The sequence below is a fragment of the Phocoena sinus genome, chromosome 14, assembly GCF_008692025.1.
Source record: "Phocoena sinus isolate mPhoSin1 chromosome 14, mPhoSin1.pri, whole genome shotgun sequence".
Taxonomy (NCBI): domain Eukaryota; kingdom Metazoa; phylum Chordata; class Mammalia; order Artiodactyla; family Phocoenidae; genus Phocoena; species Phocoena sinus.
The window spans coordinates 53,354,344-53,381,103 of NC_045776.1; positions in this window are offsets into that span (position 1 = coordinate 53,354,344).

The window sequence follows — 26,760 nt, forward strand, 5'->3', positions numbered from 1 at the left end:
ATTTGTGTGGCCATTAGGCTAACGAGCATATGTGCTATGGTGTTGAGTGCTATGAAAATAATTGACGGAGTATCACCCACCTTGTTACGTTTGTAGCCAAGACATTAACGACCTCAACTTAAGGGTAGGCACAATTTGTTCTTCCTGAGTTATTACAGAGCCAACGGTGCTTCCTTTGCAAGCACACGGCAGGAAAGTGAGCATAAACACAATCACTGGGTTAGCGACAGATACTCTGTCACCTCATCAGATTAGCTTGACTAATCAAATTAGTTCTCCCAGTTTGGGACTCCTAGAAGTTAGAGATTTCACTTAAATTGCATCAGTATTTCAAAAAGAAATGTCTGTGATAGCTTAACAATAACTTGATTCTGAGTTTGTAAGCAGAAGGTAGCCCTTTTAGTCTTTTCCTATTACGTGCACTGTTTCCTCAAGTCCTGGTCCCAGAACACTGTGTTCACTATCTTTCCAGGGGAACTTTGCAGAATACTCAGTGACAAAGCTTTATGCTCTACATTAGTCTTAGAGTCTCGTATTTGTCACCTCCCACTCTGTGAATTTTCTAGTGATGATTGTTGACCTCATCTGGAGAGACAGGTGCTCAGCTTAGAAATGCGAGTATAATACTCTCCTCTGATGTGTACTGAATTCTACAACCTATTAAGCAGTAAACCACCACTGTCTTCAGAAAGAAAGAAAAAAAGAAGAGTCACAAGAAAAATGGAAAATTTTTGCTCATTCTACTTTGTGTCCATTTGTGACTCACTTGCCTTCACGCTCATTAGAAGATTCCACCTCCGAATTCTCTTCCAGGTTTCGTTTCAGGCCAGAAAATTGAGAATTATTTGAGGCTGTGCTCTATTGGTTTCAGACTTTCAGGAAATGATGAAAATAAGGAACTTCAAGGGGCCATGGGTGACTAAGAGCACCCGTGTGGTACCTAACGAAGTGTCCAGCCCTAAGGATTTCACTCTGCTTCCCTCTAAGGTTCCTAATTCCTAGAGCTAAAGAATCATCTGCCTTTCAGTTCTCTCACCTGCAAAAAAAAAAGACAAAAATATTAACTTGCTTTCCAGGAGTTATGCCTTCATAAATAACAAATCTATGGCCTCAGGGTTCCATATCAATCCAAGTAGATTTCATTTTTCTCTTTCTCTCTGGTATATATTTGAATTGGCATTAAAATTTCAAGAAGAGGACGATATTGGCCAGGTGGAAACTATCAATAGAAATTCAGATTTTTATTTATCAATATTGAAAACATTCGCTTTGATCTAAACAAGCTATCTTATATGTAGGTCTCCTTTCTGTTTATTTACCTCAGCCTCCGTGAGTCTGCATCTGACTCACTGAGAAGACTGGGAGGATTATTTGACTTCTGCATGAATTGTTTGCACAATTAGTGGGAAAGGGGTAACTAATATTCCTTCCTTTTGCTTCTTACCTTCTGTGTGAAAAACACAAAGATTTATAACAACCAGTTTTCAAAATACTTGGCTTCTTATAGAAACATAATTTTTACTATGTTATTGTCTCATCCTATGAAAATTACTAGTTAATAGGACAATTGCTGTTAAATAGCCATTTATCAATCTGCAAGAGAAATAGCTTAACTCTCAGAGTAACATACTTGAAATCTTTTGTATTTCTTCAATTAGGTAAACCTGAAGCTATATCAACAGGAAAAAATGCTCTTGTCAAGGTCATTACTAAAGATAAAGTGGCAGATTGACAACTATAGATCCCCGGTAGCTTAGTACAAGGCAGGCAAATCCTTCAGCAGGTCCAGCTGTCCTGGATTTTAGAATACAATTGTGGGGATGGAGACAAAAGCATGCCAATCAGTCACGCCTTGGGATGTAGTTGAGTTTCAGTTGAAGACATTTAAACTGCATGTTATTTTTGGAAGTGTTTTTTTCTGGCAAAATGTCTTAATTCCTTTCTCTTAATTAGGGTGAAATAATTTAGGATGTCAAGAATCTCTAATCTAAAAATAGTTATTGATTTGCTATTGAACTGATTTTTTCAGTAGGCTTGCTTTGTTCGGTCTTATGAGAATGGGTTCTTATTTTCACCTGCTTTTGAATTTTGAAATGAATTGAGCTCTTATTTCCTTCCTGAAGGAAATAGCTGAAATATTTTGGTTACTATACCTTTCAAAAAGTTCCATTAAAATGTAAATACTAGCCATTAATTTAGATGAAAACCCCTCTCCCTTTAGTCAAACTGTTCAGCAAAATTAGAATTGAGAGCAGATGTCTTGGTTTCAGCAAGATATTTCCTTTTATTCTTGTTTATTTTGTAAGTTTCTAGCTAATCAGGCAGCACCTCATTTCTTCACAGTTCCTATCTAGTTCTCTTTTTCATCTGGTATCTTCTAAATTGGCATTAGAAGATTAGAAGGAAAGAAACAAATTGTCCACTACGCATAAGATAGAGATGACTTTTTTCCTCAGGCAGTGTTTTCCTTTCCATTGCCTTCTCCTGTCAGGTGCCTGCATTCTTAGCTGTTATTTTAGTTACAGTGCTACTTCTTGCTCTGTTCCTTGCTTACTGAATGTTATGACTCTGCTAGCTCCTTTATTGTCCCTTGTTTGTTCAGACCTAACATTTATGAGAATTGCCCTTTTTATGAGTTGAGTTACCTAATAAAAATGCTGTGGTGACTTACTGTGGAAGATTGAGGGATATGTTTCCTTGGAAAATAATTTTAATGGAACATAAATATGGGGATAGAAATGGACAAGTTCCTCTTAAGGGCAAGAATCATGATATTTAATTCCTTTATTTTCTGATAGCATCTAGTATACGGGAAAGACATAGCGGGAACCTAACAAATCTTTGGTGAATTGAATTGAACATTCCTAGCAGTGATCCTAATATATGAGCTGACACTGGGTTTTCTGCCTCTCCTAGGCAGCCTCAGGATAGGCGTTGGATGCACAAGCAATTACTGGGATATTTTAATGGTTTATGACAAACAATGTGACAGCATATTTCAAATAATGATATATGGTCGGCACATTCAGCACAGCTGTGTTTACTCTGCAGATGTCTGCTATGCATTGCATCTGAGTGACAGCCTAGATGCTAAGCCCTACCTCCAAGGAGCTTGCAGCCTAATGCCCTTACCCAGCTGCAGGTATACTTTTAGAGATGAGGCATTTACCTCTTTGCCAAAAGAGGTAAAGCATTCTGGAGACAATGTTTTTTGATGCAGTTGAGTATATATTCATTTCCCTTTAAAATTTAAAAGCAAATCTTGATCAATGTTAGGTTGGTGCTCATATTGGTGCTCATTTCTCAGAATACTGTTTATGTTGATCTTTTTCTAAAACTTACTTGGTCAGTCAATTTTTGTGCTTCCTATGCTACTATTCAGGTAACTTGAATATCTAAATACTTACCTTTATTTCATATTAAAACTTTTCAATATGGTTATCTAATATAATATTACCTTTCCTTTGCAATTGCTTCTCAGCTTATGTTATTTATGAAGTATACTATGATGCCTGCTATTTGGAAGTACAGAAAGTGTTGTTGATTTGGCTTCTAGATTCTATAGGTTGATGACAGTGTTCAGATGATGATAACGTTATTTTAACAAGTAGACCTTTAGTAATATCTTTTGGTATTTTTAAGTCTATTTTTATTGGTCTTAACATTGCATAAGACAGACAAGGGATGTGCATTACTATACCAAATCCATTTTCCATATGAGATAATGATGCCTTATGAGTTTAAATGACTTGTAATTATTATCCAAAGCCATTAACATTTAAAGTATAAATAGTATGTATGAGGCACTTGGTGGACTCTCCACACTTTATCATGTTTGAAATTTTAAGTGGAAGAGATTACCGGAACTAGAATTCAGATATCCTTTTATACTGACACCAAATGATGGAGTCAGATAGGGTTAGGGTCCCACCCTCATGACCTTACCTAACCCTAATTACCTCCCAGAGGTCCCATCTCCAAATGCCATCACATGCGGGTGAGGTCTTCAATATAGGAATTTTGGGAGGACACATTCAGTCTATAACTGTGCAATATCAACAATAACTTTTAATATCAAGATAATTGTAGAAATATAGATTTCTTTATTAACGTCTCCTTTATTTAAACAGTCTGATTATAAAGTGCTTTGTTTACTGTTTTACACTGAAAAGATAATAATCAATTATCCATGGGCTGTGAGCTGTAAGTAAGATCTAAGGAAAATCCAACATGGTGAAAATCAGAGCTCTGTTATTTGCTATCAGTTCCCCTACAGCTGCCATTGCCCAGCCACTGGCTAGTTCAAGCTCTTTGTTAACAAGGTAGGCATCGAAGAGCCTCATTGGGATTTGGGAGGCAGTTTCAATTGTTAGATGACTAGAAACTGTGTTTCCGCTTTAAAATATTTTCTCCCAACTTTATTGAGATGTAATTGATACATGACATTGTGAAAGTTTAAGGTGTGCAGCATGTTGATATGATACATACATATTGCAAAATGATGACCACCACAGCTCAGCTTTAGTTCACACCTCCATCCCATCCCATAAATACCATTTCTTTCTTGTGGTGAGAACATTTAAGACCTACTTTCTGAGCTGCTTTCAAGTATATGCTAGAGTATTATTAACTGTAATCACCATGCTGTACATTAGATCTCCAGAACTTATTTATCTTAAAACTGGAAGCTTGTACTCTTTGACCAACTTGTTATCAGCTAAACATCAAAGTGGTTGTAGTATCATTTTTTTAAACATTTGGGTACTGTCATTGAGATAAAATTACAATCTATTCAGAGGTGGCTGTCTCTTATGACCTATAAATTATAAATATGCAAATATATTCTAAGTACAACACAGAGTAGGGTGATTGGTATAGAACTAAAGGAATAATTTAACATATTGATGTAGATTAAACAATGATCTCAACTAATGATACCTTGAGAAAAGGACCTATATTTCCTTACTTTGTATCTCATTGTAGTAACATGCAACTTTAATGTTTTCTTTAGAAAATTCTAGAATGACTCTTCATTTGAAATATTGGTCTATTGTCCTCTCCTTCCCTTCCCCCATCCTGGGTACACCTGCAGTGTCTGTCTAGGTCTATTTCACACAGCTATTTAATGCCTATGATATTACTGTGCTGTTGCTCTTCAGAGTAGAAATACCAAGGCGTGGAGAAGCTTGGGAGGAGTTAGCTATATCTAAATGCACAAGCTGTCAGAAACTCGTAGACCTATTTATGTTTACTTTCACACCTAGCACACTCTGAGAGCACTCCTCGCTGGCCAGTTTTCAAGTCTTCAGTTACAGTAACTCAATTCTTCTGTAAGAGAATAACAGAAGACATAAAAATAGAATGATTTGCATTGTTTGCTATGTTGATTTACATTCTGAACCCATTCACTTGATGTGTAAAGTGTATTGTGGATTTATTAACCTGAATATTTTAACACTGGCAACTCTTTTTAAAGTTTTCATGAAGGACAAACGATATACTTGGACCACTCATAAATCAGTTTTTGAAAACCTAGAGCAGTTCTTCTGGACTTGAAATATATATATATGAATCACCCAGGGACCTGATCTTGTTAAAATGCCAGTTTGGATGCAGTTGGCCTGGGGAGGGGCCTGAGAACCTGCTTTTCGTTAAGCTCCTAGAAGGTGCTGGTGTTGCTGGTCTGTGAACCACATTTTGTATAACAAGACACATTAAAGTGTGTGTGTGTGTGTGTGTGTGTGTGTGTGTATATATATATATGTATGTATATTTTGCTCTGAAATTAAATTGTCAAGAAAACATTTTTCAGATTACCAGTGGAATAAAGAAATTAAATACTGTTTGTCTCAGAAACTGTTTAGTATCTCCCTAGAAAGATTGTCTTTCTTGCATTTATTAAAACCTTAAAAAGATTTCACTTTTGTGAACGCTAGAACGAATAGGTAACGTGAATCTACTATTTTAGATGGCTTAATTCATATGATAAATCCGAAGTAATTGCAATTAGTTTGCTAACTCTGAGTTAAAAGATGAAAGGGAATTGTAAAGATTTCCAGCTGCTAAATACTAGCAGCTTTTCTTAATTTCAAGTGAAATGTTATAAATCCCTTTTTTCTCTTGTTTTCCCCCCCTATTTTGTTAAAATGTTTGTTAGAATTAATTCTTAATCTTCCTCAGGTGACTTTTTTGGAAAGAGTGATTATTCCAAGACTTCAGTAATCAGGCAAGGAGTCACTAAGAGAGGACGGAATTGGCAGAAGGCATCCAGGCCCCCTTCCTTCTGCCTGTCTTCTTAGAAACTCTCATGTTCTGTTTTTGTATTGCATGTTGTGGGTGTCTGTGAGATTTGAGGACTCCATGTCACTTGTATTCTCCATGTGTAGACAGAAAAAGTAGCACCTGGACCTACTCTCTTCAAACTCCTCTGCCTGCAATTAATGTGAATACGTTCACTTCTTGAATGAAGGAGAAAGAAGCCCAGGTCCAAACCATTTGATAAGGTAGACAAAGGAAACAAAAGGGGATTGCTTAAAGTACCCTGACCCACAGTTAGGTGGGATTGGGAAACTTGGTTAGTTGGGGGAAAATTGTGGTAATTTTCCTTATTCATACACTCCAGAACTTTCCCTTTTGGTACATTTTCTATCTTTTGTTCCTCATCATATTCAGTAATCTCAACTTCTCTTCATTTGAAGAGCACCAAGGTTCTCTTCCTTTAAAACTATTAGAGTCCCTTTTGACTTACATATTGAGGGTATGTGTAAGAAAAATTTTCTTTTTCTTGAATGAAGTTTAAAAACAATGAGGGAAAGAAACATTCTAGTTGGGTTAGTCTAAAATATAAGAACACACAAAAGAAGAAAGATTGACTCAAACAATTGAAATAATGCGATGATATCGGGAGGAGGGCTGTGCAGGTAGCTGTATCTAAAATGGTAAAACGAAAATCGCTGGGGGTTTAGTCCTTAATTAAGTTAAATTAAAAATTAAGTTCAGCTGTATACCCAATAATGACCATCTGGCAAAGTCCTCCAAGGAAAGTGGTAGCTACCTCAAAGTTCTACAGAGTTCAACCTAGACATCCCCTTAGGAAGAATGCAATAGAAATAGTATACTACAAATTGACAAGTTATTTAACAAATGATATACTTACGAGTACTTTTCCTAAATGATAAAAACTACCCACTCTGTACCCTTTAAAAAACAGTTTCAGAAATTTCCATGGAATTATTGCTAATCTTACCATTTTAATCTATTTGGGACGTATGCTTTCTCTGTTCAACCATCTAGATAACCTTTGGTTTAATTCCTGGGCCTCCCCTATATTCTATGATTTCAGATATTTCTTGTAATGATTTACTATATGCAACTATTCTTTGATAACTTTGGAACATAATTGGTCCAGTTCAGGAGAGAAAGTTGATTATGGGCTCCATGAGGTCAGCTGTGCTTTTTTGTGATTATTAGTGTAACTGCCCATTGCAGGCACTCAGTCTATCTTGAATCTTTCCTCAGATACGTGTCATTCTAAAATATTTGACATATGCCTTTTGAGATTTGACTAGAGATAGAAACTATTTCCATTTTAGATGATAAGCATAGGATATGAAACTGAAAATAAAAGATCTTTATTTTTAATATTTAACTTAGTTATAGAATAAAAATATTGGCCATCATATAGAAGTTCAGTTAGTGAAAATATAAGGAAGTTTTATTTCGTCTATATTCTTAGCTATTGTTGACATTTTAGAGACAGCAGAGAGTAGCCTTATTTATACCCGGGGGCCAAAGGCAAAGCATGATAATTAGAGATAATGAGGATGATGGTGTAGTGTATAATTTTTCCCAGCTTTCCAGAAGCTAAAATCTTTTATTTGACATTGTCTTAAAAATAATAGAGCTTTCAAAAGTATACTCAAATGGCACAATATAAATCACTGTTTTATTTGTTCAGCTATATTTAAAAATTATAAATTTTCATTGAAAATTATTAAGAAATTTTGACTTGAAATTCAATGTTGAAAATATCAAATCAACAAACATCAAAAAAAGTAAGTGATGGCATTTGGTATGTATAATCAATCATGTTATTTTAGTAGTGTCACTTCTACCTGACTTATATTCTAACAAATGTCGATACATATAGTCCTGCACATATGATTAATAAAAAAATAACAGTTTAATAAAAATAGTTGGCAGGATATATAATGTATCTGAAATTTATCATTGACTATATACATATTCACAGTGTAGACTGCATGATAAATTTATTCTGTGATTATGCATTTATGAGTTTTCTCATGTTAGAAATCACAGATTAAGCTAAAATTAAAGGGCACACTTCAATTTCTGAGTTTACAATCGATTCCTATAAATGATTGAAAATTCAGAAGTCAATCATTGGAATAATTGAGGAAATAAATGTTGCAGAATCTGGTGATTGTTACCAGTGTTTCCTCATGAAATTCATATAAGATGCCTTCAGAATATACACAAGTCTGTTTTAATAAAAAGGATTTGAAAATTTCATTGATATTAATGAGATGATCAGGGCCAATTTGCAAAGAGTTGAAATAAATTCACTGTCAAAAATTGAATTTGATTCTAATAAAAGTCTGCATTAAAATAGCACTGCAAATAAAACATATATGGCAAAGTTTAAGGCGACTTAGCCAGAGCTTTTAATATACATTGTCAGCGTATCTTTTGGACATAGTGATGATGAAGATTAATGATGAAAAATTAGAACTCTGAATCACTTAAAACACTTTCAATACTGTCAGTTCTTCATGAGCTACTAAACGTGCAGATTTTAAATACTGGAAAATGTTCCAGGTATTTTTAAATAAAAGGAAGGTTTAATAATAGGAATGCTATGTGTTTTATTAAAAAGCACATAGAACTATGCTGTGCACTATCATTTGTTTTAAGGAATTTCTGGAGCTGTCTCATATATTGAAAGTTGTATCAAATGGTTCTTTAAATATGTATATGGTAGTGAGTGGAACTTCTTTTTAACGTTTTTATTGGAGTATAATTGCTTTACAATGGTGTGTTACTTTCTGCTTTACAACGAAGTGCATCAGTTATACATATACATATATCCCCACATCTCTTCCCTCTTGTGTCTCCCTCCCTCCCACCCTCCATATCCATCCCTTCTAGCAGGTCACAAAGCACCGAGCTGATCTCCCTGTGCTATGTGAATGGTTCCCACTAGCTGTCTATTTTACCTTTGGTAGTGTATATATGTTCATGCCACTCTCTCACTTTGTCCCAGCTCACACATCCCCCTCCCCGTATTCTCAAGTCCATTCTCTAGTAGGTCTGTATCTTTATTCCCATCTTGCTCTTAGGTTCTTCTGACCATTTTCTTTTTTCTTTTTTTTAGATTCCATATATATATGTTAGCATACAGTATTTGTTTTTCTCTTTCTGACTTACCTCACTCTGTATGACAGTCTCTAGGTTCATACACCTCACTACAAATAACTCAGTTTCGTTCCTTTTTATGGCTGAGTAATATTCCATTGTATGTATGTGCCACATCTTCTTTATCCATTCCTCTGTTGGTGGACACTTAGGGTGCTTCCATGTCCTGGCTATTGTAAGTAGAGCTGCAGTGAACATTTTGGTACATGACTTTTTGAATTATGGTTTTCTCAGGGTATATGCCCGGTAGTGGGATTCCTGGGTCGTATGTTAGTTCTATTTTTAGTTTTTTAAGGAGCCTACATACTGTTCTCCATAGTGGCTGTACCAATTTACATTCCCACCAACAGGGCAAGAGGGTTCCCATTTCTCCAAACCCTCTCCAGCATTTATTGTTTGTAGATTTTTTTGTGATGGCCATTCTGACCGGTGTGAGATGATATCTCATTGTAGTTTTGATTTGCATTTCTCTAATGATTAATGATGTTGAGCATTCTTTCATGTGTTTTTTGGCAGTCCGTATATCTTCTTTGGAGAAATATCTAGGTCTTTGGCCCATGTTTGGATTGGGTTGTTTGTTTTTTTGTTATTGAGCTGCATGAGCTGCTTATATATTTTGGAGATTAATCCTTTGTCAGTTGCTTCATTTGCAAATATTTTCTCCCATTCTGAGGGTTGTCTTTTGGTCTTGTTTACGGTTTTCTTTGCTGTGCAAAAGCTTTTAAGTTTCATTAGGTCCCATTTGTTTATTTTTGTTTTTATTTCCATTTCTCTAGGAGGGGGTCAGAAAGGATCTTTTTTTTTTTTTTTTTTTAACGTCTTTATTGGGGTATAATTGCTTTACAATGGTGTGTTAGTTTCTGCTTTATAACAAAGTGAATCAGCTATACATATACATATGCTCCCATGTGTCTTCCCTCTTGCGCCTCCCTCCCTCACACTCTCCCCATCCCACCCCTCCAGGCTGTCCCAAAGCCCCGAGCTAATATCCCTGTACCTTGCGGCTGCTTCCCCCTAGCTATCTACCTTACTACATTTGTTAGTGTGTATATGTCCATGACTCTCTCTCGCCCTGTCAAAACTCACCCTTCCCCCTCCCCATATCCTCAAGTCCGTTCTCCAGTAGGTCTGCGCCTCTATTCCTGTCTTATCCCTAGGTTCTTCATGACATTTTTTTTCCTTAAATTCCATATATATGTGTTAGCATACGGTATTTGTCTTTTTCTTTCTGACTTACTTCACTCTGTATGACAGACTCTAGGTCTATCCATCTCATTACAAATAACTCAATTTCATTTCTTTTTAAGGCTGAGTAATATTCCATTGTGTATATGTGCCACATCTTCTTTATCCATTCGTCCGATGATGGGCGCTTAGGTTCTTTCCATCTCCGGGCTATTGTAAATAGAGCTGCAATGAACATTTTGGTACATGACTCTTTTTGAATTTTGGTTTTCTCAGGGTATATGCCCAGTAGTGGGATTGCTGGGTCATATGGTAATTCTATTTGTAGTTTTTTAAGGAACCTCCATACTGTTCTCTATAGTGGCTGACCCAATTCACATTCCCACCAGCAGTGCAAGAGTGTCCCCTTTTCTCCACACCCTCTCCAGCATTTATTGTTTCTAGATTTTTTGATGATGGCCATTCTGACTGGTGTGAGATGATATCTCATTGTAGTTTTGATTTGCATTTCTCTAATGATTAATGATGTTGAGCATTCTTTCATGTGTTTGTTGGCATTCTGTATATCTTCTTTGGAGAAATGTCTGTTTAGGTCTTCTGCCCATTTTTGGATGGGGTTGTTTGTTTTTTTGTTATTGAGCTGCATGAGCTGCTTGTAAATTTTGGAGATTAATCCTTTGTCAGTTGCTTCATTTGCAAATGTTTTCTCCCATTCTGAGGGTTGTCTTTTGGTCTTGATTATGGTTTCCTTTGCTGTGCAAAAGCTTTGAAGTTTCATTAGGTCCCATTTATTTATTTTTGTTTTTATTTCCATTACTCTAGGAGGTGGGTCAGAAAGGATCTTGCTGTGATTTATGTCAGAGAGTGTTCTGCCTTTGTTTTCCTCTAAGAGTTTGATAGTTTCTGGCCTTACATTTAGGTCTTTAATCCATTTTGAGCTTATTTTTGTGTATGGTGTTAGGGAGTGTTCTAATTTCATTCTTTTACATGTAGCTGTCCAGTTTTCCCAGCACCAGTTATTGAAGAGTCAGTCTTTTCTCCACTGTATATTCTTGCCTCCTTTATCAAAGATAAGCTGACCATATGTGCATGGGTTTATCTCTGACCATATGTGCGTGGGTTTATCTCTGGGCTTTCTATCCTGTTCCATTGATCTATCTTTCTGTTTTTGTGCCAGTACCATACTGTCTTGATTACTGTAGCTTTGGAGTATAGTCTAAAGTCAGGGAGCTTGATTCCTCCAGATCTGCTTTTCTTTCTCAAGATTGCTTTGGCTATTCGGGGTCTTTTGTATTTCCATACAAATTGTGAAATTTTTTGTTTTAGTTCTGTGAAAAATGCCAGTGGTAGTTTGATAGGAATTGCATTGAATCTGTAGAATGCTTTGGGTAGTAGAGTCATTTTCACAATGTTGATTCTTCCAATCCAAGAACATGGTATATCTCTCCATCTATTTGTATCATCTTTAATTTCTTTCATCAGTGTCTTCTAATTTTCTGCGTACAGGTCTTATGTCTCCTTAGGTAGGTTTATTCCTAGATATTTTATTCTTTTTGTTGCAGTGGTAAATGGGAGTGTTTTCTTAATTTCACTTTCAGTTTTTTTATCATTAGTGTGTAAGAATGCAAGAGTTTTTTGTGCATTAATTTTGTATCCTGCTACTTTACCAAATTCATTGATTAGCTCTTGTAGTCTTCTGGTAGCATCTTTAGGATTCTCTTAAGTATAGTATCATGTCATCTGCAAACAGTGACAGCTTTAGTTCTTCTTTTCTGATTTGGATTCCTTTTATTTCTTTTTCTTCTCTGATTGCTGTGGCTAAAACTTCCAAGACTATGTTGAATAATAGTGGTGAGAGTGGGCAACCTTGTCTTTTTCCTGATCTTAGTTTTCACCATTGAGAACGATGTTGGCTGTGGGTTTGTCATATATGGCCTTTATTATGTTGAGGTAAGTTCCCTCTATGCCTACTTTCTGGAGGGTTTTTATCATAAATGTGTGTTGAAATTTGTCGAAATGATCTTAATGTTTTTCTCCCTCAATTTGTTAATATGGTGTATCATATTGATTGATTTGCATGTATTGAAGAATCCTTGCATTCCTGGGATAAACCCCACTTGATCATGGTGTATGATCCTTTTAATGTGCTGTTGGATTCTGTTTGCTAGTATTTTGTTGAGGATTTTTTGCATCTATGTTCATCAGTGATATTGGTCTATTGTTTTCTTTTTTTGTGACATCTTTGTGTGGTTTTGGTATCAGGGTGGTGGTGGCCTCGTGGAATGCGTTTGGGAGTGTTCCTCCCTCTGCTATATTTTGGAAGAGTTTAAGAAGGATAGGTGTTAGCTCTTCTCTAAATGTTTGATAGAATTTGCCTGTGAAGCCATCTGGTCCTGGTATTTTGTCTGTTGGAAGATTTTTAATCACAGTTTCAATTTCAGTGCTTGTGATTGGTCTGTTCATGTTTTCTGTTTCTTCCTGGTTCTGTCTCAGAAAGTTGTGCATTTCTACGAATTTGTCCCTTTTTTCCAGGTTGCACTTTTTATTGGCAATGAGTTGCTTGTAGTAATCTCTCATGATCTTTTGTATTTCTGCAGTGTCAGTTGTTACTTCTCTTTCATTTCTAGTTCTATTGATTTGAGTTTTCTCCCTTTTTTTCTTGATGAGTCTGGGTAATGGTTTATCAATTTTGTTTATCTTCTCAAAGAACCAGGTTTTAGTTTTATTGATCTTTGCTATCATTTCCTTCATTTCTTTTTCATTTATTTCTGATCTGATCTTTATGATTTCTTCCCTTCTGCTAACTTCAGGGTTTTTTGTTGTTGTTCTTTCTCTTATTGCTTTAGGTGTAAGGTTAGGTTGTTTATTTGAGATGTTTCTTAAGGTAGGATTGTATTGCTGTAAACTTCCCTCTTAGAACTGCTTTTACTGCGTCCCATATGTTTTGGGTCGTCATGTTTTCCTTGTCATTTGTTTCTAGGTATTGTTTGATTTCCTCTTTGATTTCTTCAGTTATCTCTTGGTTATTAAGTAGTGTATTGTTTAGCCTCCATGTGTTTGTATTTTTTACAGATTTTTTTCCTGTAATTGATATCTAGCCTCATAGCATTGTGGTCAGAAAAGATAGTTGATATGATTTCAATTTTCTTAAATTTACCAAGGCTTGACTTGTGACCCAAGGTATGGTCTATCTTGGAGAATGGTGAGTGGAACATTTATTGATATGATCTTCTAAGTTGAAGGTTTGCTTGAAATTTCTTTACTGTTTTCCATTTGTTAGGTGAATTCTTTCTAAAGACCTTAAATGTCATAACTATAGAGCTGTGGTTTTCACCTTTTATGAATCATAATCTTTATGAGCATCAGTTAAAAGTCATAGACTTCACCTTAAGAAGTCCACTTAACCATATATATAAAAAATTTAGTGTATAGTATATTTTATTCTACTGAAAACTTATTTCACCAGGACAATATGTAGTGAAACTTTGTTCTTTGTAAAAAATTGTTTCTTTTATTTTTTTCTAAGAAAAAATTCATGGCAAAAAATAAGAAAAACATAAATTAAATTCTGCAGATAGAATAATGCAAAATTTAACTTTGCTCCTAGGTAATGTTCAATAAGAAAATTGTTGAGTTTCGGCTTGAATAGGTGGTGAAAATTGAAAAGTCATCTTTGATATGGCAAAGTGCATTTTATTTTTGACACCCAGATGATCTGGGATATTTAATTTGCATGATACTAAGCACAGTACCTGAAACATGAAAGTGGCACAAAAATATATGCAGAATGAATTAATCTATGAGTGTCAAAGACCGTAACACTGTTGCACAATTGAATTTGTCATCAGGTGCCATTACAGACATACAGGGTGATATATATAGGGAAGCATCAATCAGGACTCTTTCCACTTTACAACATTTCTGAGAAGTGCTGAAACACGGAACCCAAACTTTAAGGAACAACAACAAAAATATGGTTAAACTGTGATGTTTTAGGTAATCACACTCTCTGACATTCTAAGCTGCATAGTTGGTAATAGAATCAGATTTTCATAGTTTTCTTGGGCAAAGAAGTCAGCCCAGATGAGTTAAAGGACACCATTGGAGGCAAATAAATTGTTGCTCTTTCAAAGTAGTATTACTTAAATATTTATTCAATATCTGACTTTTCTCACAATCAGCAATTGATTTTATTTTAGTAAAATTCCTAGTCTTCAAACTAGAACATAACTTATATGTAGTTTTCCTAACTAGACAAGTTCTTGAGAAACATTAAACCCTTTAAAATTTGGATAATTTTAAATTAAATTTTTAAATAATTTAAAATTAATCTAATTTTCCCAGCAGTCACTGTTGTGCCATGCATTATGACAATGCAGAATCTCTGCTGACTCTGAAGAGCCATCTCTTGGGACCAGGCTCAGTACTGGAGGCAAGGCAGATATGCCATGTACCTTGAATCTATGTGTTACAGAAATATCAACAGAGGTATTTTAAAGGAGTGCTTTTCTTTTTAAAATTAGTATCAGTAAAAATGGGATCATTTTCTATTTTTCCAATCACTTCAGGAATTACACGGGAAAACTGGATAATTGGTAGCAGCTTCTTGCTTTAGTTCAGTATTGTTTTTGTCCCCCTGAGAAATTGAGATCGAGATGTCCGTGGCAGCTGTCACTTTTGGTCTGCCTCTTAATCTGCAAACACAGGTAGGTTGGGTCAGGTAGAAAACAGAATTTTGCAAGACATACTGTGCTGAATCCATGTGCAATCTTTTCCTTTCCTCAAGTCAACAAGACCATCTTCTTCAGGGTCTGCATATTCAATTTTAAGCTCTGAGCTTAAACTGCCAGAGTTCAGTGTTTTGAAGTATCTGCAGATCATGCTGTGAAGAAATTGAGAAGGCTGTGTTAAATTTGACTCCACCTTGCAGAGACAGTAACATTAGAAAGTTCAGAGATTTTCTCCTGCAGTTTCCTTCTGCAGAGGGAGAAGCTTGGTTTAAAAAAAAAACATAATTTTTTTAAGAACAACCAAAATCAAAATCTACAGAGTTCAGTGCAAAGATTTACTTCATGAATAATGTCAAAAATATGTAGTGAAGGAGTTAAGCTGTGAAAGATCTCCTTCTTGTCAGTGTTTCTGTGATTGAAATTTACCTTTTTTTTTTTTTTTTTTCAAAACAAGAGAAACATCTTTCATGGACGCTAATCATGAACTCCAGTGATCCATTGGGTGTTAAGAGTAGAGAAGGACTTTATATTCTGTTCCAATTTCTAGTCCAAAGCTCTTGAAAGGCCCAGATTTCAGGGTTGATGCCATTCATGTCATGAACGAGAGGACTTTATTGATCGTTGAAAGAGAGCCGGAATATTCTGGTTAAGTGAGCAGAGGTGAACAGCTTTGGAGTTTGTTCAAATGACTATCAAGGCAAGCTAAGTTGCCAAGTACGGAAAATGCTTCACCTGTGTGTAACAAGAATAACATTTTCTTTGTGGCCACAGTTTTGCTTAGTATTTTGGTGTCTTCCCATAGTGGCTACTTTGGTATCAAGGTGCATTTAAAAAATGTAGCCCAGGGGCTGCTAGTAGCAGGGTCAGAAGTAGTTGCAACAAAGTATTAAAAAAAAAAGTTTTTGAGACCCAGGCATTTTTTGATGAGGCATTTCTTCAATTTTTTCTTTCCCAAGTAATCCTTTCAAGAATATTTTGTTTCTCCAAGTTATTTCCCTTCAAATCATTCATATACATTTTCTTTAGTTAATTACAAGGTTATGAAAACATCAGGACTTAAAGACAAGACTTCTATATGGGAGAAAAGTTTAAGTTTTAGTGAATTCTTAGCCTTTTCAATTCAAACACACTTTCTTATGAAAGCAGTTCATACTTTCCATTGTATTTTTATGACTGACAGATGTAAAGAGTTCCTTCAGATTTGTTTTGTTCTCACTTCCTTGGAAGGGCTTTGCAACATAAGAAGCACCTTGCCTTTCATTTCTTCCCATTTCCAGCGATGAAAGTAGAACCCAAGAATGCATGTGCTCTGTGGTACTCAATATTCTAGATTTTTCCCATTAAGCTAGGACTCATAGAAACAAAGATAGAGACCCATAATCATAATGTGAATGTTTATTTTCTTCATTTCCTGTCCTCTCATTTATTATTAATTCAGCCAGTATTTTAAAGCACTTACCACATATCAAGAGATGTGCTAATCCCAGGCTACCTCTGCAGTCAGACAGACGTAGAGACTTCCTGTCCCTGAAGTAGGAGATAAAAAGGAGTGAATAAACCATATTGCTACAGTTCTGTACAAGGTGTAATGTGGCTGCACTTGACCTAGCCTGCCACACAGCCCAGTCTTAGAGGACCCAGGGGAGACTTCTTGGAGAAGTGACATCTAATTTGTGTTCTAAATTATCTCAAGGGGTTAGCCAGGTAAAGAAGAGAGGGGACAGTTTACATGGTAGAGGGAATAACATACGTGAGGCAAGGACAGGCAGTGGGTGTTTTGGTGAAACAGAGCAGTGAAGCATTCTGAGGTGGGGAATGAAAGTGGGATAGTGTGGAGGGGTGTGTGGGAACATATCCTGCAGGCTTCGTGAGCCATGTTGAGTTGTTTGGATTTTGTCTGTAAACAATGCTAAGCCATTTAATGTTGAAAACATAGGTACCACATGTTGGACTTGCATCTGAAGATGTGCATCACAGCGGTTCAGGGTACAGATTCTAGAGACCAGGAGCCTAGGTTCCCATCCTGGCTCTACCACTTAATAATTTCAGGGTCAACTAGCAGCGGACCTGGAGGTAGGGAAAGAGGAGAGGAAAGAGGAGGAAACGATAGCTCTGTGTTGTAGATAAGCTAGACTTTCTACTGTGTGTCTGGATTTCGGGCAGACCACAGCTGGCTGTAAACTCCATGGAGAGGTATAGATTATCCTCTCAACTGGAAAGAAACAGAACAGACTTCCTGCTATCCAAACTTCTTACTAGAGAACACGAGTGATTATATCTGTCTAATTTCATTGGTACTAGTGATCTGGGCCCTTTTACTAGTGTTGTTTTCACTGTGCTTTTTATTCACGTCTTCTGGTTGTCCATATGCAATGGTTTTTCTAGAGTGTATAAGCAAGAGTAGAATTTCAGTATTGTGGGTGCGCATAAGTTACACTGATTATTAATTGCTAAACTGTTCCCCAAATATTATATGTAGCAGTTTATATCCCCATCAGCTCTGTGATCTTGTTCACATGGCTTCACATTCCTACCAACATTTGCTGGTTTTAGACTTTAAATATTTTATTCTCTGATAGGTGTATGTTAATAACAGCTTTTCACATGTTTATGGGCCATTCATGTTTCCATTAATTTGAAAGACCTATTTGTGTCCTTTGCCATTTTTTTCTATTATGTCATTTATATTTGCCTTATTTATTCTTAGGAAGTCTTTATATAGTCTGGGTACTTTATTGTAAGTCATGTGTTGCATAGATATATTCTATAGAAGTTTTGGGATCAGATTCTCATGTTTATGACTCCAATTGATATTTTGATTAGAACTATATTAAGTAAGTAGACAAATTTGAAAGTAATATCTAAATGAATTTGAATTTTTCTATCCACAGACATGACATGTCTCTGTATTCTTTAAGTTCTCTCTAAGGATTTTCAATCAAGTTTTATCTATATTTCCATAAAAATCTTGTGCATAGTTTGAAGATAATTCTCTTCGGTGACATAATTTTTTGCTTATTATAAATGGTGTCTTTTAATAAAATAAGTATTTCCTTTCCTGGTATGTAGAAATGTGATTAGTTTTGGATATAGATTTTCAAACTAAAATACTAAACTCTAAAAAAATTAAAAATAAAAATAATAAAATACTAAACTCTTTTTAAATCTATCAGTATAGATGAAAGTTCTTTTGGGATCTGCACATAGACAATTATAACATCTATAAAAAAGAGAATTTTGTTTCTTCCTTTTTGATCCTTATGCTTTTTATTCTTTTTCTTCTCTTATTATTGTGATCAGTACTTCCAGTAGAATGTTCAGTAGTAATGTTGGTATCCTTGATTTGTTAGAGATTTTAAAGGAATTTTAAAAATATTTCTCATTTTATAAATGGGTGATCCACTTTATGGATATTGCATATTTTGTTTACTGTTTGCTTAATGTTGATGGACATTGGCTTATTTTTAGTATTCCTTTTTTACAAATAAACTTGTTATTAAAATTCACATACAGCTCTTTAGTGGACATATGGTTTCATTTCTCTTGGATAAATACTTAGGAATGGAATGTCTGAGTTGCCACTTTTACATTCCCATTAGCAGCATGTAAGTGTTTGGTCTGGTTCACAACACTTGATGTTCTCTTATTTTAGTTTTAGAGTGTATAAACAAGAGTAGAATTTCAGTATTGTTGGTGTGCATAAGTTACACTGATTATTCATTGCTAAACTGTTCCCCATACATTACTATTTCTGGGAAGAAGTCATTGTAGTGAATATGTAGTAGTATCTCATTGAGGTATTAAGTGGTGTTTCCCTGATATCTAAAATTAGTTTTGAGCACTTCACTTTACTAATTTTCTCTTCATCTGTGTTTAATCTGCTATGAAAGTCATCTTTTGAATCAGTTCATTTTTGGTGTAAGTCCTGATCTGAATCTGAAAGTCTGAGAACCAAGAGCTTTGATGTCCCAGGGCAGGAGAAACTTCACATATAAGCTCAAGCAGAGAGAGTAAATTTGTCCCTCCTTCACCTTTTTGTTCTATTCTGACCCTGAACAAACTGGATGATGCCAATTCATATTAAGGAAGGCATTTTGATTTACTCAGTTTGATTTCATATGCTAATCTCTTCCAGAAGCACCTTCACAGACACACCCAGAAATAATGGTTTACCAGCTAACTGGGCATCCCTTCATCCAGTAAGTTGACACATAAAATTAACCATCACATCATCTGACCTGCCTCCCAATCTGCTTGGACCCAGGCTTGTTATTTTGCAAAAAATCAAAGCTCCACATCAGTAGGAATTGGCAGATATCTTCAAGGAAAATGGTGCATTTACTCTGGAGTTTAGTTACCCCTTTTGAAGGGTCTTTCATTTTGACTGTAGCCTTTTATAGTTTTCCTCAACAGCCAGCTAGGCTTTAAAATATATTATGAATATATTTTCTCTGTGTGTTCTATATCAAAAGGTAGTTCTCTGCACATTTTTTGCCATATTGCTAGAAAATGAAATTCCTACTAATTTACTTAAAGATTTATTTTCACAAAGATGAAAATGTACACATGAGGAAGAATTTATACACATTAAAATGCTATGAAAATATTTAGTATTATAACTTTATATCTTTGCAGAACATAATAGAAGAGATTGGTATGGTAGATATATGTATTGCAGTGGTCAAGTTAGAGATCTGTTTTTTTTGCTATAGTTACACATTCCTCTATTCAATTAAAATACATTTACTGAATTCCTAGTATGTACCGTATACATTAGGATTTTGAGTTGTATATTTACCATGACATATTGAGAATGCATCCAGTTTTGGAAACCCTGAATAGCAGATTTATACTGAGTTAGTTGTTTCTGGTTGTTTCCCAGGGAGCCACCTGATTTTTTCAGTGACTAAAGAAATTGCTTTTTAAATCTTGCACATTCTTGCCTAGAGTTTATAATTCTTTAATGTTAAAACTCTACATTCTCTGTTCTATTCAGATTTATCAAAAGTTATTTTAAAGAGACTGTATTGAAACCTAAACATGACCAGAAGTTCTATGGAGTTTTTTTTTTTACTACTTTGTTAACCTCAATTTGTTTCATTTTTAAAAACGTTTTTCAAAGGCAGTATAAATAATTTTTGTCAAATAAAATGTGACTTTATTTTTCCTTATAAAATGTATACCAAATTTTATGTAACTTTGAAACTCAAACCATAGTGATATTATTTTTGGAGTGAAACAGCTAATAAATAAGCAATGTTGTGGTATGAAGCTATGTCAAGCTATCTGTGGTAATGTAGTGATAATGACGAAAAGATTTACAGAATCTGAGTCAGTGAGTCACATTAGTTCTTTCCTGAATGATTGTTAGGATGGTGGAAATTTACTATTGACCTCCACATTCAAGTCATTCAACCACCGGCAATGACTTTACCTAAGTACAATGAAAGGGAATAAAAGCTGCATCACAAAGGATAATTCTTTGAAGTAAAGATAGATGTGACAGCCACTATACTACAAATGAAAAGTAAATATTTCATTGAGAAGACATGAGTCTATGGAGCCTGAAGGATGGAGGATATCAGATCTCAGGTCACACTGATGCACACAGCTCTTAGAGGAGTGAAGCCACTAAACATCACATCCTACTTAATGACAACAATTGGACTGCAAAGACCACTATAATTGACCTCCATGGCTATCTTCTTTCTATTTTTCCTGGCTCCAGGCCTGGTCACTATTTGCCCTGTCCATATTTTCATTAAGCCACCCTGCCCAAAAGGCAGGGGCAGAGTCAGTTCTATTTTAATGACTGTCAAAAATAAACTTTGTTGTAGTTCAGTATCCTTCTTATTTTGGTGTTTTTGTTTGTTTTTTTGTTTTGTTTTTGTTTTTTTGCCACCAGTTCGACTCACTTCAAGCAATTCTTCCTCATATCCAAGATTCAGTAATCTCTTTAGGACACTCTAATCACATCAGTCAAAAGCCTCTTATGGTGCTCAGACAACATATTTCAAGTGCCCCAGCTGGATATTAAAGGTCCTCTATAGTCTTGTTCCTCAGACTCTTCTGACCTCCAGCACACCCCTCCATGTACCCAGTATTCCAGCTGAATATGTTGTCTGTTCTCTTGGCATATGCTTTGCACTTTTCTGATAAATAAGGCTGTTGCGTGCAGTGTAAGGAACTCCTGTCTATTTAAAACTGTCTACTTATGTCAAACTGTTTAACAGAGAAACGAAGCTCTCTTAAATGATAATCCAACGAAGAGAAATTCATCCTTCTCTGTATAGCTCATCGCAGAGATTGCTTTCTTTGCTCTAGAATAACATGTTCTTGTTTTGTTTTTTTTTTAAATCACAAAGACATTGGATAAGCTTACTGTTATGTATTGTTGTGAATTATGTTAATGCAATTGTCAGGCCAGAGAAAATAGGCACATAAACAAATGAATAAAAGTGAGTAAGTAAAACTTCTGCATATTTTGATGGTTTTACTTACATACGCATTTATTGGTCTTTATGGAGGACAATGAAAGACACAGTGGTCCTGTTTATAATATTTGACAATCTTTTCTCTCTAGTCTATTCCTGATCACATTTCTATAAACAACAAAAATTAAAGTATTTAAATCAAAAGAATAAAGGGACAGGCAAAGGAAGACCTTGAGATTTTATTGCATAGGCTGTGGGGCCTATTAAAAGTTTAAAGCAGGACTTTTTTCTTTGTGGCTTAAACAATAATATAACAATATATATTAAACAATATATGTGTTTTTAAATATTTATTAAGAAGGCTGGAGGAAAAAAACAAAAGATGCCTGGAGATAGGCAGCTTCCAAGATTGGCTTAGCATTTAAGGATATCTGAAAGAACCCTGGCTTCTCTCCATCTTTCCGTTCTGTATCCTAAGGGTATGGTCAACAGTAACCCCCGCCCCATCATGGCCACAGGATGGCTCGTGGAGCTCCAGGCAGGATGTCCTCACACAGCACTGACCCTGCAGATTGCTTTATTTATTTATTTGTTTATTTATTTCTTATTGGAGTATAGTTGCTTTACAATGTTGTGTTAGATTCTGCTGTACAACAAAGTGAATCAGCTCTATGTATACATATATCCCCTCTTTTTTGGATTTCCTTCCCATTTAGGTCACCACAGAGCACTGAGTAGAGTTCCCTGTGCTACACAGTAGGTTCTCATTAATTATCTATTTTATATACAGTATCCATAGTGTATATATGTCAATCCCAATCTCCCAATTCATCCCACCCCCCCTTTCCCCCTTGGTATCCATACGTTTGTTTTCTACGTCTGTGCCTCTATTTCTGCTTTGTAAATAAGATCATCTATACCAATTTTTTTTTTTTTTTTTTTTTTTTTGCGATACGCGGGCCTCTCACTGTTGTGGCCTCTCCCATTGCGGAGCACAGGCTCCGGACGTGCAGGCCCAGCGGCCATGGCTCACGGGCCCAGCTGCTCCGCGGCATGTGGGATCTTCCCAGACTGGGGCACGAACCTGTGTCCCCTGCATCGGCAGGCGCACTCTCAACCACTGTGCCACCAGGGAAGCCCTATACCAATTTTTAAAATAATTGTTTCTGCTTAGATGAAGAACTGGTTCAACAGTAAAGAAGCTGGACTAGAGATAAACAAGACTTGGGAGTATAGACACCAACTCATCCATAAATAAATGATTTGATGTGAACAAAGAAAATGCAAGAGCAAACATAGAATGGGGGAGAGGGTTTAGTGCTAATTAGAAAGTATAATTGATGGGATCAGTTTATTGATTGAATGTGAAGGGATATGGGAAATTTAGTTACTTGAAACTTCTAGGTTGGGTGGCTGGGTGGTTCAAGTTGACAACAAATTAGACAAATGTGTTGATCACATATTATGTGTAGGTACTATCTAACACATGAGGGGTGGTTAAAATAAACAAAGCACGCTTCTTGTCCTGACAGTCTAGTGGGAGTGTTGCCTGGCTGTAGCATAAGACAAGATGTGAAAAGCCTGAGGCCAGGGTGTGTGTGTCTTGTTCACTGTTATGATTTGACACTTCATAGATGCTTAGTAAATATTTGTTGGCCGACCTAAGCCTGGGAGGGAGAGAGGGAGGATTAAGCCCTCTTCATTTGTCTTACTCAATATGTGATTTTCTCTGTTATAGTCCTCTTGACATGAGACACACCTTTGAGACAGTGCCTCACTTTTCACAGAGAATCTGTCAGATGTTGGGCTTTATATATACTTTTCAGCAGTTCTTTTCAACTGCTTTCTGCTTATTTCATGATTGACTTGAAGGCTTCTTTAGACACTTTTTCTTTAGACAGTGAACTCAGTAGCACAAAAGCTGCCCTCAAGCCTAAAGCAAACTCTTGATTTAACAATAAACCCTGAATTACTAGTTTTCCCAACCACTGAATGCCAGTGGATCTTTTGAAGTTTCTTGCCCCTCTTCTTTTTTTTTTTTTTAACATCTTTATTGGGGTATAATTGCTTTACAATGGTGTGTTAGTTTCTGCTTTATAACAAAGTGAATCAGCTATACATATACATATGTTCACATATGTCTTCCCTCTTGCGTCTCCCCTTGCCCCTCTTCTGATAAGAATCACAAAAAGATGAAAGCCACGTATATCTGTGTGCGCGCACACACACACACACACACACACACACACACACACACACCTGTGAGAGGATAGATGCTCAATTGGTAATGTTGAAAGATTTAAAAAAGTATGTTATTTCTTTCTTTGAATAAACTTCCAGTCAAAGAAAGTAAAACTCACAGGCAATAGAAATTAGGAAATGTGTTTAAAAGTTGGGAAATTTACTCCAGTAAAATATCCTTTCAAAAATAAAAGTTTTATAAAGGCTGCATTTAATAAAGTATTTTAGCCTCTTTCCATAAATTGGTTTATCATTTATTTTCTTGTAAATTTTAATGCCTCTAGCATTCTAAACTAAAATCAATCATTTACTAATCCAGGTTAGAGTCTTATATATAGATATGTATGTTTCTGGGTCTGCCATTACTATTGATAAAATATTCTCATAAACCCCTTGTGAAGCAATGGAAAAACACCGAAAACAGTTGTATCCACTGCCTGGAGAAATGAGATTCAACCACAAGCGTATGAACAAAATGGACATATAAGTAGGACAATAATAGTGTCTTAATTGCTTTGCTAATGAACTTTTCCATTTCCTTAAAACAAGAGGATTGCTGCTTCACTTTAATGTGGCATTTCTGATGCTTATTAAGTATTATGTGCTTTTAGAAGAAAAAAATTCTTAAGATATAGATATGTGCAATGCCCCACTTTTTCTTATGTTTTCTATTTCTAAATCTCAAAGAGAGAGTAGACAGGTTGAAAATTGCCTGAAAAACATATACAACATATGGATTAGACATACAGCAAATGTGTAACACTCACAATTAATAAATGGTCTACATAGATTAAAGTACTAGCTTTGTTTTAGTTAGTACTGAGTCTTGCTAAGTTTCCTTCTAAATGGTTTCAGCTGTACAAGACTATTATAAGCTTCTGATTAGAAATCTCCATATTATAATGAACTAATTAATAAATGTAAAGAATAATTGCATTTTGAAATAGCTGGAATTAATGGAATAATAATGGGAAATGGCATTAGTTATTTCTTTTACTATAAAACCTGCTTGTGGAATGTGGAGCGTAGATAAACTTACAGTGAGGTGAATTCTACCAGTTAGAACTCTGAAATCTATAGCTGTAATTGAACCTACCGATTGAGCACCCAACCAGGATCTAATGTAGTTGTTCTTGATTGGAACTTGACAGAAATCTGTGTGTGTGTGTGTGTGTGTCTGTGTGTACTTTAACAATCTCTTAGGGAATGAATGAGGACAGCCAGTTACAGAACAACTGTGTTAGGCCATTTGTCAGTTTCTTAAGTTGTATTCTGTTTATCACAGAGTCTATGAAAGAAGTATTTATTTAGTGTGGCATTTTCCAAAAGCATTTGACTATACAATTGTCTGTGCCTGTGAAACTCCAGCAACTCAGATTTAGTTTTCAGCACTAACAACTCATTGTTAAATGCTGATGTAGCCATGGTTCCAGACTGCTGGAAATGGTCCATAAATGAAAGAAAAAAGTGTTTCCACTTAGTATATAGCCTGGTGATTCAGAGCACAGTCTCTGGAAACAGACTGCCTGGCTTCAGCTACTGGCTCTGCCATTTGTTAGCTGTGTGATCTCTGACAAATTACCAAACTTCTTCCTGTCTTAGTTTTCTCTTCTTGAGGTTAGAATAGCAAATATAATGACATCATAGGATGGTTGTAAGGGTCAGATGAGTTAATATATAAAAAGCACTTAGAGCAGTGCCTGGCAAATTGTATACACATAGAAGAACTTGCTAATATTATCAGTAGTAGCAGTGGTAGTATGGTATCACCTTGTCATTTAAGGATGACAGTACAGAATTCTAATATTGTTCTGTTGATGGCAATATATTGTTGGAATCTCAACTTCTTTCTGAAATTTTGTTTTAAAAATGAATAAAATACTTCATAATGTTATTTCCTACCAAGTGTTCATTGTATAGCCATCAAGTGCATGACAATATTCTGGCTTTTTTACAGAAAAATTATCAAAGATATTTATTAATAAGTCTTAAAGAACTTGTAACCTGAACTAAGGTTAATTTTCCATGCAATCAGATTAAAATCTGCCACAGAAATTCATATACTTTCATAGGTTTGTCAACAATATCAACAAAACAGTCTCAAATCTTTCATGTAGTCATGAAAAAACATGGCAGGAATTTCAATCCATTGTTTGGAGAAACCAAGATACCATATGCTCAGAAAAAATTATGATACAGTGTCCTCTGATTAATACTATAAAAGTAAAAGAACCAAAACTATAAGAGCTGAAGGATTTCAGAGGGATGAGAGCTCACATTTAGGTAGAATGAGTGAGGAAATCTTCATGGAGGGAGTGGTATTAGAGCTAGATCTTGAAGAATATTTTTAATTTCAGTAGCTCTAGAGGTAGAAAGTAGATGGGGTAAGGAAAAGTGGTGGAGACACCGTGCATGTTAGAAGAAGGAATGATGCAGACACGTGTAGTGTGTGGGGAATACCAGCTGAGCAATGGAGAGTAGTGAAAGCTATTACGTTCTATGCGAGTCAAATCCGAATGACCCAGATCTCAGCATTACTAAATAAAATTGTGTCAATCTTTTTTATCCAGTCTTTCAAAAATACATTTAACCTTTAAAAATTTCACAAAAATTGAACAAAAAGATTTTTACAGCCCATTAAAATGAGATAGATAAAAACAGTCAATGCTGAAAAAGGAATTATTAATATTTATATTAAAGTATTTAAATTGACATGTTCTAATATTCAGTTAATG